Raw genomic sequence first — 17360 nt, forward strand, 5'->3', positions numbered from 1 at the left:
ATTATATCCTTGCAATACTACTTTAGATAATTAATATTGATTTAAAGCCATTGTTTTGTTCTTCATAAGTTATTTGTTGGGCTTAAAATTTTTAGAAACCCAATTCACCCCCCCTCTTGGGTTGCATAGCTGGGCAACAATATTGTATTTTAATCTTTTTCAAATCCATCATATGGATTATCCGGGTCCAGATTTTGCTAAATTGCAATACACTGATGCATATCTCCTACTAATTCGGAGGGTTCAATCCCATCTTAACTCATGCATCAACTTGACAAGTACTTGACTGTATCAAAAATCTTCTATCATTGAATTAAAAAACTCAATTAGTCTGACAATAAAGTATAGTGAGTTGCTTCCAAGTCACCGTGGTGATTTTAGATCGGACAGACACTTATATCCATACCCTTCACGAGCTACCCTTGACAGCAGAGTACTCCATAGTTGGTCATATTCAGTGATGATGCACTTCTATATCTCACCTGCATGCTATATCAGTATCTCCATACTATTTGGTTACGAGGACAACCAATGCATATGGCATTCAACGATCTATACTTGATATCACTATCGTCCTAGTAATAGCATATCGTTTGGTCATGAACCAGTTTAAGGACTACGCGATAAATTCTTCTTTATCGATCCAAATAGTCCTAAGGACTTCATCACAATATAGGAGTTCATTAGAAGATGTAATCTTGTGATGAAAAATACCAAATAACTTTTATTATTGATCAATTCATATATATATTTATAATCAGCGCAATCGTCAAACGATTGGCTTTAGGACATAATTTCCAACATTTACAAGATGAGCACAATCATCAATAGGCTGACGATTGACATTGAAACATATTTTCCAACAACTCTCACTTGGACTAAAGTTAATCGATACAGTATCGAATACCCATCTTCGACTTATGGTCATCAAACTCATTGATTCTGAGAGCTTTAGTAAATGGGTCGGTCAGGTTCTCTTTTCCATCGATCTTCTGAAGGTCGACGTTACCTTGATCTACGATCTCTTGGATAAGGTGATAGCGGCGTAGAATATATTTGGTGTGCTGATGGGACCTCGGCTCTTTGGCTTGAGCAATGGCTCCAGTATTGTCGCAGTATAACAAGACAGGGCCATCAATGGAGGGTGCCACTCCGAGCTCACCGATGAACTTTCACAACTATACAGCTTCCTTCGCAGCATCGGATGCCGCAATATACTCTGCTTCACAAATAGAGTCTACCACAATGTGTTGCTTGAAACTTTTCCAGCAATCACTCCACCATTTAGGATAAAAATATAATCTGACACACTTTTACTATCGTCATGATCTGATTGAAAGTTGAAGTCAATGAATCCCACCAGTTTCAAGTCAGTTTCACCATTTATAAGCCACTGGTCCTTAGTATTTCTCAAATACTTAAGAATGGTCTTTATGACCTTCCAGTAGTTCTCTCCTAGATCAGACTGGTATCTACTTACTACCCCTAGTGAGTATGCCACGTCTGGTCTCGTACATGTCATGGCGTACATAATAAAATCCATTATCGAAGCATATAGAACTCTACTCATATACTTTCTTTCTTAAGGAGTTGTCGGATAATTTCCTTTTGAAAGAGAAATTTTTGGGCCTATCGAAAGATAGCCTTTTTTGAAATTTTCCATACTAAATTGTTTCAGCATGGTATCCATGTACGTAGATTGTGAGAGCCCAAATAGCCTCTTAGATCTATCTCTATAGATTTTCATCCTTAGGATGTAGGTTGCTTCTCCCAGATCCTTCATGGAGAACTGTGACAATAGCCACACTTTTATTTTTTGTAATGCAGAGACATCATTTTCGATTAAGAGAATGTCATCCACATACAATACAAGAAATATAATTATTGATCTATTTGCTCACTTATATATGCAAATTTTCTCTCCATTCTTAATGAAGCCATACATTATGATCATCTTATCAAAATGCATGTTCCAACTCCGAGATGCTTGCTTCAATCCATAAATGGATCTCTGAAGCTTGCACACCTTAGACTCATCTGTGGATGTGAATACTTCAGGTTGTATCATATACACCTCTTCGTTCAACTCTCTATTTAGGAAAGTTGTTTTCACATCCATCTGCCAGACTTCATAGTCCAGATATGCTACTATCACAAGCATGATCTGAATAGATTTAAATATTGTCACAGAAAAAAATATCTCATCATAATCAATACTATAATGCTGACGATAACTTTTGGTAACCAAATAGGCTTTATAGGTCTCTACCTTCCCATCTGCGCCCCTCTTCCTCTTGAAGACCCACTTACACCTTATGAGTTTAACCCCTTCAGGTGGGTCAACCAATGTCCATACATCGTTGACCTTCATGAACTCTATTTTAAATTTTATAGCTTCTAGCCATTTGTCAGAGTCAGACCTCTGTATCGCATCTGTGTAGGTGATCGGATCCTCATTGTTCTTATCGAGTTCAACAGGATCTCCATCCCAGATCAAGAAACTTAAATATTTGTCTGGTTGATGTGGTACTTTATCAGATCGCCTTAAGGATGTTTGTATGTTGGGCTCCAGATTTGATCTCATCAAATCCGGTTCAGATTTAATCATTGGTGTCGGTTCTTTTACCTGTCGAACTTCATCAAGTTCAATTTTAGAGGCACTTATTCCTTCATCAAGAAACTTTTTTTTTCAAAAAGTGTGCCTTACTGCTGACAAATACCTTTTATTTAGCAGACGGATAAAAGTAATATCCCCTCATTTTCTTAGGGTACCCTACCAAATTATATTTATCGAATCTAGGGCTGAGCTTGTCAGTTTGTAATCGTTTAACATAAGCCGGACATCTCCAGACCCTAAAGTAAGAGAGGTTCGGCCTACATCCTGATCATATCTCATATGGTATCTTACTAACTGACTTGCTCAAAATATTATTGAGCACAAGACAGGCTATTTCAAGTATATATCTTCAAAAAGAGATCGATAGAATTGCAAATCCCATCATGGACCGAACCATATCTAACAAAGTTTGATTCCTCTTTTTTGAGATGCCATCATGCTGTGGTGTCCCTGGAGGGGTCCATTGGAAGAAAATTCTATTCTCTCCTAGATATGTTAGAAATTCATTGGAGAGGTATTCACCTCTTCGATCAGACTGAAGAGTTTTAATACTTTTTTCAGTTTGTTTCTCTACTTCATTATGAAAATGTTTGAATATTTCAAATGATTCAAAATTGTGTTTCATCAACTAGACGTACCCATACCTAGATAGGTCATCTGTGAATATAATGAAATAGCTATACCCTCCTTTGGCATATGTGCTCATGGGTCCACATATATCAGTAGATATCAGACCCAGCACATCACTGGCTCGTTCATCTTTTTTAGTAAAAAATGACTTGATCATCTTTTCAAGCAAACAAGACTCACAAGTAGGTAATGATGCATAATCATTTTTATCAAGAATCCCTTGAGCTAACCTATTCATCTTGTTCTTGTTGATATGACCTAGCCTACAATGCCAAAGATAGGCATCTGTGACATCATCTATTCTAGAGCATTTATTTGAAATGTATATTATATTAGGCCTAGATACAATGTAAATACCATTGTTCAACTATCCACGTAAAACTGTAATACCATTCAAAATGATATCACAAAATTTTTTTTTTATTGATATTTCATAATTAAAATTGGCCAAAAGATCTACAAAAATAATATTTAAAAAAAAACTAGGATAGTAATGACACTCATCAAGAATAATGTAACGAGATTCGAATACAAGCTTGATGATTCCTAAAGCTAGAACTGAAGCTCATCTTCCATCTCCAACATTCAGAAATCTCTTGCCATCTCTAAATCTCTTAGTGATCTGAAGATCCTGCAATGAATTACAAATATAAATAGGACTGTCGATATTCAATACCCATATCATTGTATCAAAAAGAGAGAAGTTACAAGGTGTTATCATATAAGTACTTTGTCTAGCAACTAATTACTTCTTCTTTGGCCTGTTCTCCAACATTCAGAAATCTCTCGCCATCTCTAAATCTCTTAGTGATCTGAAGATCCTGCAATGAATTACAAATATAAATAGGACTGTCGATATTCAATACCCATATCATTGTATCAAAAAGAGAGAAGTTACAAGGTGTTATCATATAAGTACTTTGTCTAGCAACTAATTACTTCTTCTTCTTTGGCCTGTTCGAATCAAGAGAAGTGATATACTGAGGATAATTTCTCTTCCAGTGACCTTGCTTCTTGCAAAAGAAGCACTCTGTCTGACTTTGATCAGCCTTGAACTTGAGTTTTTGGGACTGACTCCCAGCACCAGGCACCTTCTTATTTTTTTTCTTTTTTTTTTTTAAAGAGATGATGACTATCCGAAGAAGATCCTCCCATTAGATTCACCATCTCCTTGTGGAGCTGGTGATTTTTCTCAAAAGTTTGTAGCAACCCCAACAGATCGTGGTAGTTGATTACAGGCTTTGCATGCTGAAATGACTGAGGAATGACAGGTAGGACTTGGGTAAGAAGTTCAGGATCGCATCCTTCCCCAGTTGTTCGTGCAAGGAGAAATTGAGTTTGCTTAATTTTTTAATCTACTCGATCATAAATAATACATGATCAGTAACAGATGCACCCTCTCTCATCTGGGCATTAAAAATGGTGCAACTAGTTTTGTGCCACTCAATGTCATCAGGAGTATTAAAGAAATCCCTCAACACTTAATGCATTTCCTCTAGTTGAGCTTCTTTAAATTTTTGGTTGGACTCGTCATTCATAGAGGCCCAGATAATACAATGAACCATGGTGCGATCGTTGAGCCACTTCAAATAAGTATCTCGAACCACACCTCGGGTGTTAGGAGCAGGCTCCTCAGGTGTTGGATCCATTATCACATAAAGGATCCTCTCGTGCTCCAAGACTATCTTTAACTTTTGATATCAATTATCAAAATTCGATCTGATAAACTTCTCACTATCCAACAGTGATCGGAGTGATAAATTTGAGGCCATATCTACACACATAAAAAAAATATAAAATTTAATTAGTATATAAATTTATTGATCCTAAAGACATGAACTTTAATCTAAAATTTTTTTCATTATTTTATACGAATTGATAGCCTCTACCTCTAATTTGAAGAATTACCTTAATTTTTTAGCAGGTACTAGAATCCACATAGACTACATATAGGCCCGAGGATGGCTCGATCAATCCATATACTCCTATGGGTAGGTTCTCAATCAATTATTTCTTCAAACAACTTTTAGTATTTAATTTAGCCCAAGATTTCATTTCAGTAGGTGATGGGCCTCCACTGAAAGTTTTGATTAGGTCAAACCATTAACATGAATCTACTCAGTGATTCTATCTAATGAGTGATCAGGCTTGAGAATGGCTCGATCAACCCAACCATCATCAGATAGTTTAAAGAGTCATCATATGATGAATGATAATTCCATTATTCAGAGTGAACACCAGACAGATGGCGTCTATAATGTCAATCATAAATAATGGATCCATTACCATTCACCTTAATAGGAGGCTATGATCTAGTTATCACCATAACTAGCTCATTTTAGAAACCAAATAATTTAAAAAATTTAGTCAGTTTAGAGAAGAAGAGAGAAGAAAAGGTCAATCAGTAGACCACAATCCTCCCACTGACTTCATCAAGTCACTGAATTGGATTAGGTCATGTTGATTGTGGCACCTAGATCAGTCACACTGATCAACCTTAATGGCATGGGCTAACTCGAATCACTAAGTGATCTAACCAAATTCTTGTTCACCAAATTGGTCAGATAAGTGAGATCGGTGGGAGGGTCTGCTAAGCTTGCCATAGACACCATCAAAATGACCAGATTGTTAGAAAATCACTACGATTTCGTACGTGTAATTCAAAAGTTTTTTCTAAACATCTATACAGTGAAAATAAATAAATTAAAATAATTTTAATTTACATGTAATAGATAAGATCTGAAAATTATAGCATGGATCTTGATATGAATAAGTACCCATGATCTGAAATCTAAAAAAAAATAATCGTTAGTAAAAACAAAATGAAGATCGGATCTCCATACCTCGGATCCTGCGGATGTCTCGGGTTCTGATCGTAGCCATGCACGCATCTGACCTCTGTTGGTATCCACATGAAGCCATCTTATCAGAGCATCAAGATCATTGGTGTGCTAGCACCTTGCAGATCTCGCTCCTCATCCTTGGATCTTGATCTCTTTTTTCAAATCTTAAAGAAGAATATCACTGCACAAACTTTTTCGCACAGATCCGACAGGATTTGAACCAGATCACCATGAAGAGAAGAAGAACCTTCTTCTTCTCTTCTTCTCTTCTTCTCTCTCTTTTTCTCTCTTAGATTTGATCACCATCGGATCTAGGCATTGGATGAAGGGGAGAAGGGCAGAGGAGGCATTGGGAAGAATTTTGATGTAAGAAAGAAGAGCTTCATCCCCTTAGCGCATGCCATCTCTCCTCCTTTTATTTTTGTCACTCCAACTAGATCTCTCACACTCCAAACCCTTCTTAACACCTTAAAAGATCAAATCCCATTAGATCTTGGGCATCCAAAACAAAAAGAATGGATGAGATGCATTGAGATAAGGGAAGAAAGAAGCAGAGATGTCTCACGCCAACAATTAGCACACGTCCCAACTTTCTCAAATTTTTTTGTCATATAAAAAAATCTTCCATGCCCTAATCAGAGAGATTTCTATCCTATTTTAAATCAAATTTAAATAAAAAAAATCTAGATAAAAAAGAGTTCCAGATAAGGTGGGGTGCCAACTATTGGCGTCTGCTCCCCATTCACGCATGCTAAGGAAAAAGGATATGAAAAAATAATACCCCACTTTTCTTTTTGGCATAAATTTTAGAAAAAAAGTCTCAGAGAACTTGGGCTCTCTGATTCATGGTTGATCTGGTTCAAATAGAGCCTCAATCAGGTTTAAATTGAGTTCGAAACGAGCCAAATTCATAAAGGCTGTCAAGCCTGATCCAATCAGGCCTGAAATCTAAATCTGATTTAGATAATAGAACCTAATTAATATTAAATTAAATTAAGTCTAATTAAATTAAATCTAATTTAAATTAATTAAGACTTAATTTATAATTTAATCAGTCTAAAAAAAATTACAGCATTTGTAATTAAGTCCCTGCACTAATAATTAGCAGCTGTCAAATTGTAACGCTTACAAATTAGCAGTTTCTAAAATTCAAACTATCAATCTGATTGATAATTCGAATATGATCCAAGTCATTGATCAGCCAAGCTCATTTTGTGTGTGACCCCTTAGGTTCTATTCTGTCTAGCAGTGAGACATATCGTGATCTCTATCATAGTATCATCGAAACTCTTTTCGATGGACTGAAATGATTCCAACTCACCTTAACAAAGATTGTTGATTCAAAAATAATCTTAGTGAGTTCTAATGATCCATCAGTGACGTCTAGCAACATGTAGTGGCAACCCAGTAAAATAAAAAAATGAACCTCTAGGTGCAGTTATTATGTGATACAATCCCTCTATCGAGGGTCCTGACTTGATGGAGATCATGGAGAACTCGTCAAACCCCAGCATTAGTCATATGCTAGATTGGCTTGACTCGAGTTCATTTGTGAATCCCGTAGAAACTCTTTCCTAGTATTCACACTTACTCTAGCCAGAGATTTTTTTTTTTGAACTCAGTCTTATGAATCACATAGGACTTCTCCTTTTCTACCAAAGTCGATAGATTCCATCTAGGTGTATCCTACTCCAAACAGTGAATCTAAACCTACATAGCAACATATATAGTAAGAACCCATATGGCTAGGGACCAAAAGAACGTACAGTCAAACTATTAGCCTCACTGTGAATAGCTAACATACTGCAGGTCAAAGGATTAGTCACACCACTGTAGCATCAAGAAAACCACTGACGAGTGAGTAGACAACTAAGTGGTTTCTCATGTTGGTCATGCTCAGTGCAAGTTATTCTCTAACAACCACCTGTACTCTCACCTCAGTGTCTCTACACCGCAGACTCAAGACTCATCTGCCCTAAAGGAAGGTGATCTATGCACCGATCTCGAATGGATTGATCACTATCCTCTGTGACGATCCTTCGATCGAGAGCATTTAAAAATTAAATACTAATGATATATGTTTCAAATTATCAACACCTTGAGAATATACAAAATCATCTTTGTTAATTTTTAGGATAAATCATGGACACATAAATATGATTAGTTATTAAGATTGTCCAACAAATACAAAACATATCTTAGAGAAAAGTATGTGTCAGCCAAGATTGGCTTATAGAGCACACATCTAGCAAACTGTCACTTTCACTAAAGCCAATCTGCCATATACTTGAGCCTCATCTTCTGAAGATAGGCTTCAGTATTTAGCTGGCTAAGTGACTTGGGCCTACCACTATCATGTGGGGTCTACTCTCTTCACCTCCATGTATTTCTACTTGAGGTAATCGCATATATCTGTTCTATGTGCATGGACTTGTGGTGAGACCTTGGCTCTTTAGCGAGGGCTATGGACCGTTATCTTTGCAGTACAATGTCATAGCATCTAATGGTATGACATCTAAGTCTGCAACTATCATAAGAACCAAAATGCATCTTGCACATCTATAGTATATTCAGCTTCCATTGGTTGATTGCTTGGAACCCTTCCATCATATCGAACCAACATAACTTAAGAATACATGCTGATGTAGACATTCTACCATCAGTATCAGTGTATCTTTCCACTCTTAGCTCTAACCCTTCTTCAAAGATGAAGAATAATCCCTTAGTACTTCTCAAGTACATAGGGATATTTTCATAGCAATTCAATACTCCCAGTCTGGATTCGACTAATATTTGCTCACAATTTTCACAGCAAGATATACCAAGTCAAGTACATAGTATGGCATACACCTATACCCAAGAGGATAACGGATCCTTCTTAGAGGTTTCAATGCTGAACCCTTTCAGCACCTCTTCTATGTACTTATCTGTGACAAATATCCTTTTAGGATCTATCTCTACAGACTTTTTATTTTCAGAATATTTGACCTAGATCTTTGAAAAAAAATTCTATATGTAACCACATTATAATCGATGTCAGCATGGGATCCTCCCACTGACCTTTATGTAACTACATGATTTCTCATATCATGTTGTTATAGGTTTTAGGATCATCCCTATGTTCCCAATCTCCCTCGAGAAATACTTTCTCTAAATCTTTTGTAAAAATACCAAGTATCTTTCTAAAAAATAGGAGATCCTACTAGATCTACGAGGTGGAGAAGGTACTATATATACTGGCTCATTCTAAATAGGTTGTACAGGTCCTGTGACTTGTTGTTCTTTAGAGATTTTTCTTTAACTTCATCCTCCCACTGTTTTCAAAGAAAACAATATGAAAATCATATTGTGAACTATTAGAAAGAAAAAGTGACATCCCAAACCCTTTTGGGATACTTCATAAACGAGTTCTTATAGACCTATCCTCTAACTTGTCCATCATATCATATCTCATATGGTGTGGTGAAACCAACTTTAGAGGAAACCTAATTTAAATTTCAAAAATTAAATCTTGTTCCTAAAGAAACAATAATTGAACTAGTGATATTCATGATGGACTGGACCATATCTCATATAGTGCCATCGCTCCTCATAAATACACCGTTGAGCTGAGGTGTACAAAGAGAATTTTATCATGAAACTATACCATTCTCTTTAGATAATCGATAAATTTTCTATTTGGTATTGCATCTTCGATCTAATCGAAATATCTTTAGAAATTTTTTAATTTATCTTTTCTACTTCACATCTGAATTCTTTGAACCTTTCAAAGTCTTTCAGATTTGTATCTCATATACATATCTATACCATGATGCTCATCGATAAAGGTGATGAAGTAGTGACAACCTCCCATTCTGGCTCATCAAATGGGCCATGCACATCGTATGTGTACTAGGATAAGTATCTCACTGGTCCTATCCCTTTGACCATCAAAGAACAGCTTGGTCATTAATCTTTAAAGAGATGATTCACAGACTAGATGTGACTTAACAATCAATGACCTAAAGGCCCATGTTCTCTAGTCAATAAATTATTTCACCTCATACATGACCTAGCCAAAAGAACCATTTATATACTTCAGATTATTTGGATCTGGATCTCTTAGACCCAATGGCCTTTACTATTTACTCAAATAATTTTTTACAAATGTATCACCATGCAAATGATAAAAATTAAATCCAAATGATAATCATCGAGATTAGGTGCCCACAGTCTAGTGCAACTTTTGCACCATTGCCGACTCAAAAGAGTCACTTCACCTTCCTCAGTCCTCTTGCTTCCTTAGACCTTATATTAAAGTGCATAATATGCATTAGAGTCTAAAGAAAAAGAGAAAACTATAAGATCAATTATGAGCAATTTGACATACCTTTCAAAGGCATGTAAATGTTCTTTAGGTTCTCCAGGTATGTATCTCTGAACTTTTCAAGATTTTTTAGTTACCAGTATATCGATCAATTCATTAAGGTGCTATAATATTTATTCATATAATAGTTTCATAAACTATTCATATGAATCAAAAATTATAGGATCAAATTCATTAGCAATTTCTTATGCACGATCATGTCGAGTCTTTCAAGCTCTTCAATATCCTTGATCATCGATCATAAACAAACTGTCCATCACGTATCTCATGCATTGTGCGACTCTGATCATCTCACAACTATTACAGATGAATCAGCATGTCATTGGTAGTTTATATGTTCTTATGTATCCATTGGATTTATCAACTATGAAGTCCAATTTATAGCACTTAATCTAATTGTCAATGTCCAACCATTTGTCAAGTATAGCTCGTTGACTATAGATTGGATGAGCTGATGATATTGGGTTAACCTGATCAAGAACATGGTTTAATTTCTAAAAACTAAGAACTATTCTTAAATTTTTGAGTCAAAATATATAGTCAATTTTGGTTAAGTGGTAAATATCTAGGATTCGAGCTAGAGGATTGGAAGCTGAAGAATTTATCATAGAGAGTAAAAATTTAATTAGATAATTATACTTGTAATAGTTTGTTTTAAAGACTTTTAAAATAAATAAAGGGCTTTCACTAATTGTTTGAGTCTCTCACACTCCTCGAGTGGAGAAACAAAAATCCTAACATGATAATAGATTCTAGTGGGTGCTGCAGTCTCATCGATGTATGGCACCTTACCTAATAGTTATTGGTGACATGTATACCAATGCGTGGATAATTCTTTGTGCAGATGCTTCTCCATGTATGTTGCAGCATTTTGATCTTTATAAGTTCTGTGGCCTCACCTAACAGTTATTGACACATTCCTTAGTTAAGTCCGATCGACCGTTCACCAGCGAGTGTAAAGCCATCATTGGATCCCTCACTTAACAGTTATTGGGCCCAACCCCATCTTTACCTTGGACATCTAATGCCAATAGAGTGGTTGTGCCTTTCTGATGCAACCGAACCACTGTAATCAGTCAAGAATAATTTGTTGGATTTGTACCCTAGAAGTCAATTGTTGGCTAACACATTATATAATTCTTGGACCTATACTTATATTTATAATTTTTATTATCAATAAAAGACTTTTTCTTTTCAATCAAGTTTAAATATCCATGATTTATCTTAAAAATTAATAAAAATAATTTTTGTATATTCTTAAAGAGTTAAGAATTTGAGATATATATTAATTAGTGGTTAATTTCTAAATGCTCCCAATCAAAGGATTGTCATGGAGGATAGTGATCAATCCATGTGAGATCGATGCACGATTCACCTTTCTTGTGGGCAGATGAGTCTCAGATCTATGGTGTAGAGATGCTGGGGTAAAAGTGTAGGTGGTTGTTAGAGAACAACTTGTACTGAGCATGACTAATATGAGAACCACATGGATGTCTACTCACTCGTTAGTGGTCTTCTCGATACTGCAGTGGTGTAAGCGGTCCTTTGACCTGCAGTGTCATTGGCTATTCGTAATGAAGCTACTGGATTTGATTGTAAGTTCTCTTGGTCTCTAGCTATTTGGATCCTTACTGTGTATGTTGGCTTCAGTAGGTTTAGGTTCGCTATTTGGAGTAGGATGCATCTAGATGGGATCTATCAATCTTGATAGAAAAGGAGAAGTCCTATGCAATTTGTGAGACTGAATTCAGAAAGTCTTTAATCAAAACAAGTGTGAATACTAGAAAAGAGTTTTCACGGGATTCACAAATAAAATTGAGTCGAGCTAATCTAGCATATGACTGATGATGGGGTCTGACGAGCTCTCCATGATCTCCGTCAAGTCAGAAGTCACGATAGAAGGGCTGAATCATACGATAACTATACTTAAGGATTCATACTTTCATTCACTAAGTTGCCACTATATACTGCTAGGTGTCATTGGTGGATTGTGAAACTCTTCGGGCGTTATCTTGATGATCGATGGCCTTCGAAGGATAGAATTAAAAATGTTCCAATCTATCGAAAAGAGTTTCGATGATATTATGATAGAGATCACAATATATCTCACTATTAGATAGAATAGAACCTATGGGGTCACACATTAAGAGATTTAATCTTGAATTTATCAATTGGGCTTATGAAATTTCAATTGGGTTAGGATTTATTGAAATTCTATTAGGTTTATGAGAACCAGACTAGCACACGATTAAACCTAATTCTTCTCAGAACTTTTGATTTGATCAAATCTATAACTTTGAACCTAACCTAAAATTATTTGGATTTAATTAGACTCTTAATTGTAAGCTCAAGAGGATTTGATTAAGTCAATTAGTTAGCATAATTATCCTAATATTATCTCTTCTTTATGTCCTAATTATCTCTAAGTATGCATATGGAATAGATGGAAGAATATGTGGCACATCTTTTTCTTTTTGAAAATTATTGGATGCCATATCCTAGAGGGGTCCACCCCTCTTATGTGTCATGGTGTGGAGGAGAGAGAGTGGGGTCCACATCCCATCTCTTTTGGCTAGAGATCCTTTTGTGGGGTGCCAAGAGTTGGCACCCCAACCACCTGACATATATTCCATGGATGCCTGTTGTACATACTTAAAAGGACTGATTAATTATCATTTATATCTGATTTTATTTGGTATAAATCAAATTTAAAAGGTAGAGAATTCTTATGAGATAAGAATCTACCTTTTTAAGTTGATAGGATTCCTGATATATGTCAGGGCAGTGTCTATTTATAAAGGATGGTCTCTAAGGTTTAAAAGAATGAATTTTTGATCAACAAAACTCTCCCTCTCTCAATCTCCATGCCTCCTCTCATTATTTTCTTCCTTTTCATGCCCAAAAGTTGGGTTCTCTCTCTTCCACATGCCTAGAAGAAGTTCTGGTGACTTAAAGATCAAGGATCGAGGAGAAAAAAAAGAAGGCTGCAGATCAAGGAGTTGATCTCGCAGTTAAGATCAAAGAAGTTGATCAAAGTCTTCAAGACCAAGATTCTTCTTGAGAAGAAGAATCTCATATGAGAAGAAAAAATTTAGATCAATCCCGATGGATATCCGTAGAAGTCAGACATGTGTGCGGCTCAACCTTCTATGAATTTGAGATCATCAATAGCGGTGAATTTCTACCCGCATAAAGGTAATGAGATCTGATCTCATAATTTTTTTTTAAAATTTTAGATTGATAATACATGCTTTCTCTAGGCTTAGATAGGTTTAGATCTGATATCTAGTATATGGGGTTAAAGGGTTTAACCCATTTTATTTTTCGCTGTCAGTTTTCAAAGTTTTGAAATCTACACATGGTGCCTATCCGATTTTCTAACAGTGATATCAGAGCCACAGATTTTGAAAATACATATGATCTGGTTTTTAGATTAGATCTAAAAATTTTAATGATTTAAAATTAATTTTATGCTGATATGAGGTTGTCCTAGTATAGGGTTTACCCCCTATATTGTAAAGGTTGTCCTAGCACAAGATTGATCGATTTTAAAAATTATTTTTGAAATAATTAAATCAAATCTTTTAGATCTAAAAATTAACATATGTGATATGTTTAATTTGTGTTTAGATCTGAAATTAAATGATTAAAAGCTCACATCAAACTGATATAAGATTGTCCTGATATAGGATTTATTCTTTACATTGTAAAGATTGTCCTAGTTTGATGTGAATCAATTTTTGAAAAAATATTTTTGAAATATTTTGATCATTATTTTAGATCTGATTTTATACATATTTGATATGTATAAATTTAATTTTAGATCTAAAATTAATGTATATGTGATGCATATTTGATTTAGATCTGAAACAACATATATTCGATATAGGAAACTAGGTTTAGATCTGAAATAGTTTCAAGATCATAAGCCATTAATTGCATGCAATGAAATATAATCTAAAAATTATTTTTAGATCTAAAATTATATTGTTGCATGTGGGTATGGGTTGAACAAATTAGGTCTAAGTGAATAAACTACAATTAGGGTCTAATTGATTAGATCAGGCTAGAACTCATCTTCGATTTTGAGTAGTTGATTGAACCTAATCGATGGATGATTAGGATTAGATCAAAGGGGCTTAAAGTCGACTTTAGTTGTAGTTGATCATATCGATTCATATTTTTGATGTGAGTTGATTGATTTAAGACCGAATTTGGCTCAGTGGTTCGGGCCCATCTCAATAGATTAATCTAATCGATTCTAATCGACCAATTTGATGTCTAAAGTAAGTATTTAGATAGTAATTATTTAATTGGTTCTATTATCTGATCTGATCAATTTTGATTGGTGTCTAAGGAAGCAACGGGGGGACCCCCATGCATCTTAACTTACCTGGCCATCTTGAAAGATTCAGTTTCGTATTAGGTTACTTGTTGACTTGAGTTCACCCATACCAACTAGGATGGTTAGACATATTGATGTGCTGACTTAATTTAATCAGTCAGATGTCAGATCTGCTGATTTAGAAGAGACCTAAACTCAAATCTTCTCATTAAATATTAAGTGTAGAGGTCTTTCATCATTGTAGAGATGCGGGTACCTTCCTGGCATTGATCGTTCTCGACTGGTTACAGTGGTTCGATTGCATCGAGAAGGTACAACCACTCTATTGATATTTGATATCTTGGGATAGAGATGGGGTTGGACCCAATAACTATTAGGTGAGGGTCTCAATGACTGCTTTGCTTCTGTTGGTCAATGATGGGTTTGACTTAACTAAGGAATGTGCCAATAACTGTTAGGTGAGACCACAGGACTTAGAGACCAAGCCCACTGCATCTTGCTTAGTGAAGCAATGGATAAAGTATTGTCCGCTCATCGGTCTGTACTCACCAATAATTATTAGGTGAGGTGTGTATAGATTAATGGGACTGCAGTATCCACTTGAAACTGATCGCATATAGGTTTCCATTTCTCCACCTGAGGAGTGTGGGAGATTCGAGAAAATAATGAGAGCCTTTGTTTGTTTTTAAACTTCCTAGAATAAATAATTTTATAAGTATAAAATCTAACTAGAAACTATTTTCTCTGCAGATAACCATGTCGAGTTCAAACCCCTTAGCTCGAATCTTTGACACAAATAGTTGACCGGCACCAATTACAAAGACTGGCTCCAAAATTTGAGAATTATTCTTAATTCTGAAAAACTCACTCATGTCCTTGACTAGAAAGTGCCTGCGTTACCTCCTCGTCCATCTGCTAATCAATGAGCTGCACTTGAGAAGTGGATGGATGAAGATAACAAGGCGAAGTGCTACATCTTAGCATCCATATCCAATGATCTTCAGCAACAGCATGAAGACATGAGGACTGCCAGAGAGATACTGATTCACCTACAAGAGTTGTATGGTGAATAGAGTCACACAGCTCGCTTTGAGGTCTCCCGAAGACTTTTCAGAGCGAAGATGCATGATGGGCAGTCTGTTAAAGATCATTGTTTGACAATGTTCAAGGACATAGAGGAGCTTCAAAGCTCGATATGAATATGGACAAGGAATTACAGGGGGATCTAATCCTCCAATCTCTTCCTGATTCGTATGGACAGTTCATCATGAACTACCATATGAATAAGATTGATGCTACTTTGCCAGAGTTATTGAACATGCTGGTGACTGCAGAGGGCACCTTGAAGAGTTCAAGGGGCACAGTTCTGGCTGTGGAGTGGGCTTCTTCCAAAACAAAGTCTTCTTTCAAGAAGAAGAAAAAGCCCGCAAAGAAGCAGAAGAATGAGGCTAAGTCTAAGAAACAGGTTTCGAAGAAGGCTGATGATAAAAAAAAATATTTTCATTGCAATTTCGAAGGCTACTGGAGAAGGAACTGTTCGGCCTACCTGATGACTGTTAAGAGTAGGAAGAAGGATGGGCCTTCTGAAAATATGTTTGAGTTGCTCATTATTAAAACTAATCTAATGATTTCCTCTTCTTTTAGTTGGATTCTTGATTTTGGTTCAAGTGCTCATTTGTGCACTTCAATGCAGGATCTTGAAGAAGTTAGGGGGCTGAGGGAAGGTGAGATCACTCTCTGAGTCAGCAATGGAGCAAGGGTTGCAGCTGTGGTCGTTAGGACCTACCCTCTACGACTACCATTAGAATTTAGTTTGCTTTTGAAAGACTATTTCTATGTATCTGTAGCTAGTAAAAATTTGATTTCTATCTCTGTGCTGGTATAGGATAATTATAATTTTCATTTTAATAAAGACATGTGTTCTATTTATTTTGGAAATAAACTTGTGACATGTGCTTTCTTAATTGACGGTCTTTACCATTTGCATACGGATGTAAGTGTAAATATTAACGAGCAAATAGTGAATGCCATAGAGTCTAAGAGATCTAGAGATAGGATCAACCAAAAGTATTTGTGGCACCTTAGGTTAGGCCATATTGGAGAACAAAGATGGTCTTCTTAGATCATTGACTTTCGAATCTTATCCAGTATGTGAATCGTGTCTTCAAGAAAAAATAGCCAAGCTGTCCTTTGTGGGATAAGAGAAAAGAGCTACTGAGATATTAGCCCTGGTACACACTGACATATGTAGTCCATTTGATATACATGCCAGAGGTGGCTATATCTACTTCATGACCTTTATTGATGATTATTTATGGTATGGGTTTGTGTATTTGATGCACCGAAAGTCTGAAGCCTTTAAAAAATTTATAGAATTCAGACATGAAGTAGAAAAATAGACCAAAAAATCTATAAAAGTTTTTTGATCAGATCGAGAAGAAGAATACCTTAGTGGAAAATTTTGGATCTATCTCAAAGATAATGGTATAGTCTCACAGTGGACACCTCCAGGGATGCCTCAGTTCAACGAGATATCTGAAAAGAGAAATCGGATCCTAT

This window comes from Elaeis guineensis, chromosome 9, assembly GCF_000442705.2.
Source record: "Elaeis guineensis isolate ETL-2024a chromosome 9, EG11, whole genome shotgun sequence".
NCBI lineage: Eukaryota > Viridiplantae > Streptophyta > Magnoliopsida > Arecales > Arecaceae > Elaeis > Elaeis guineensis.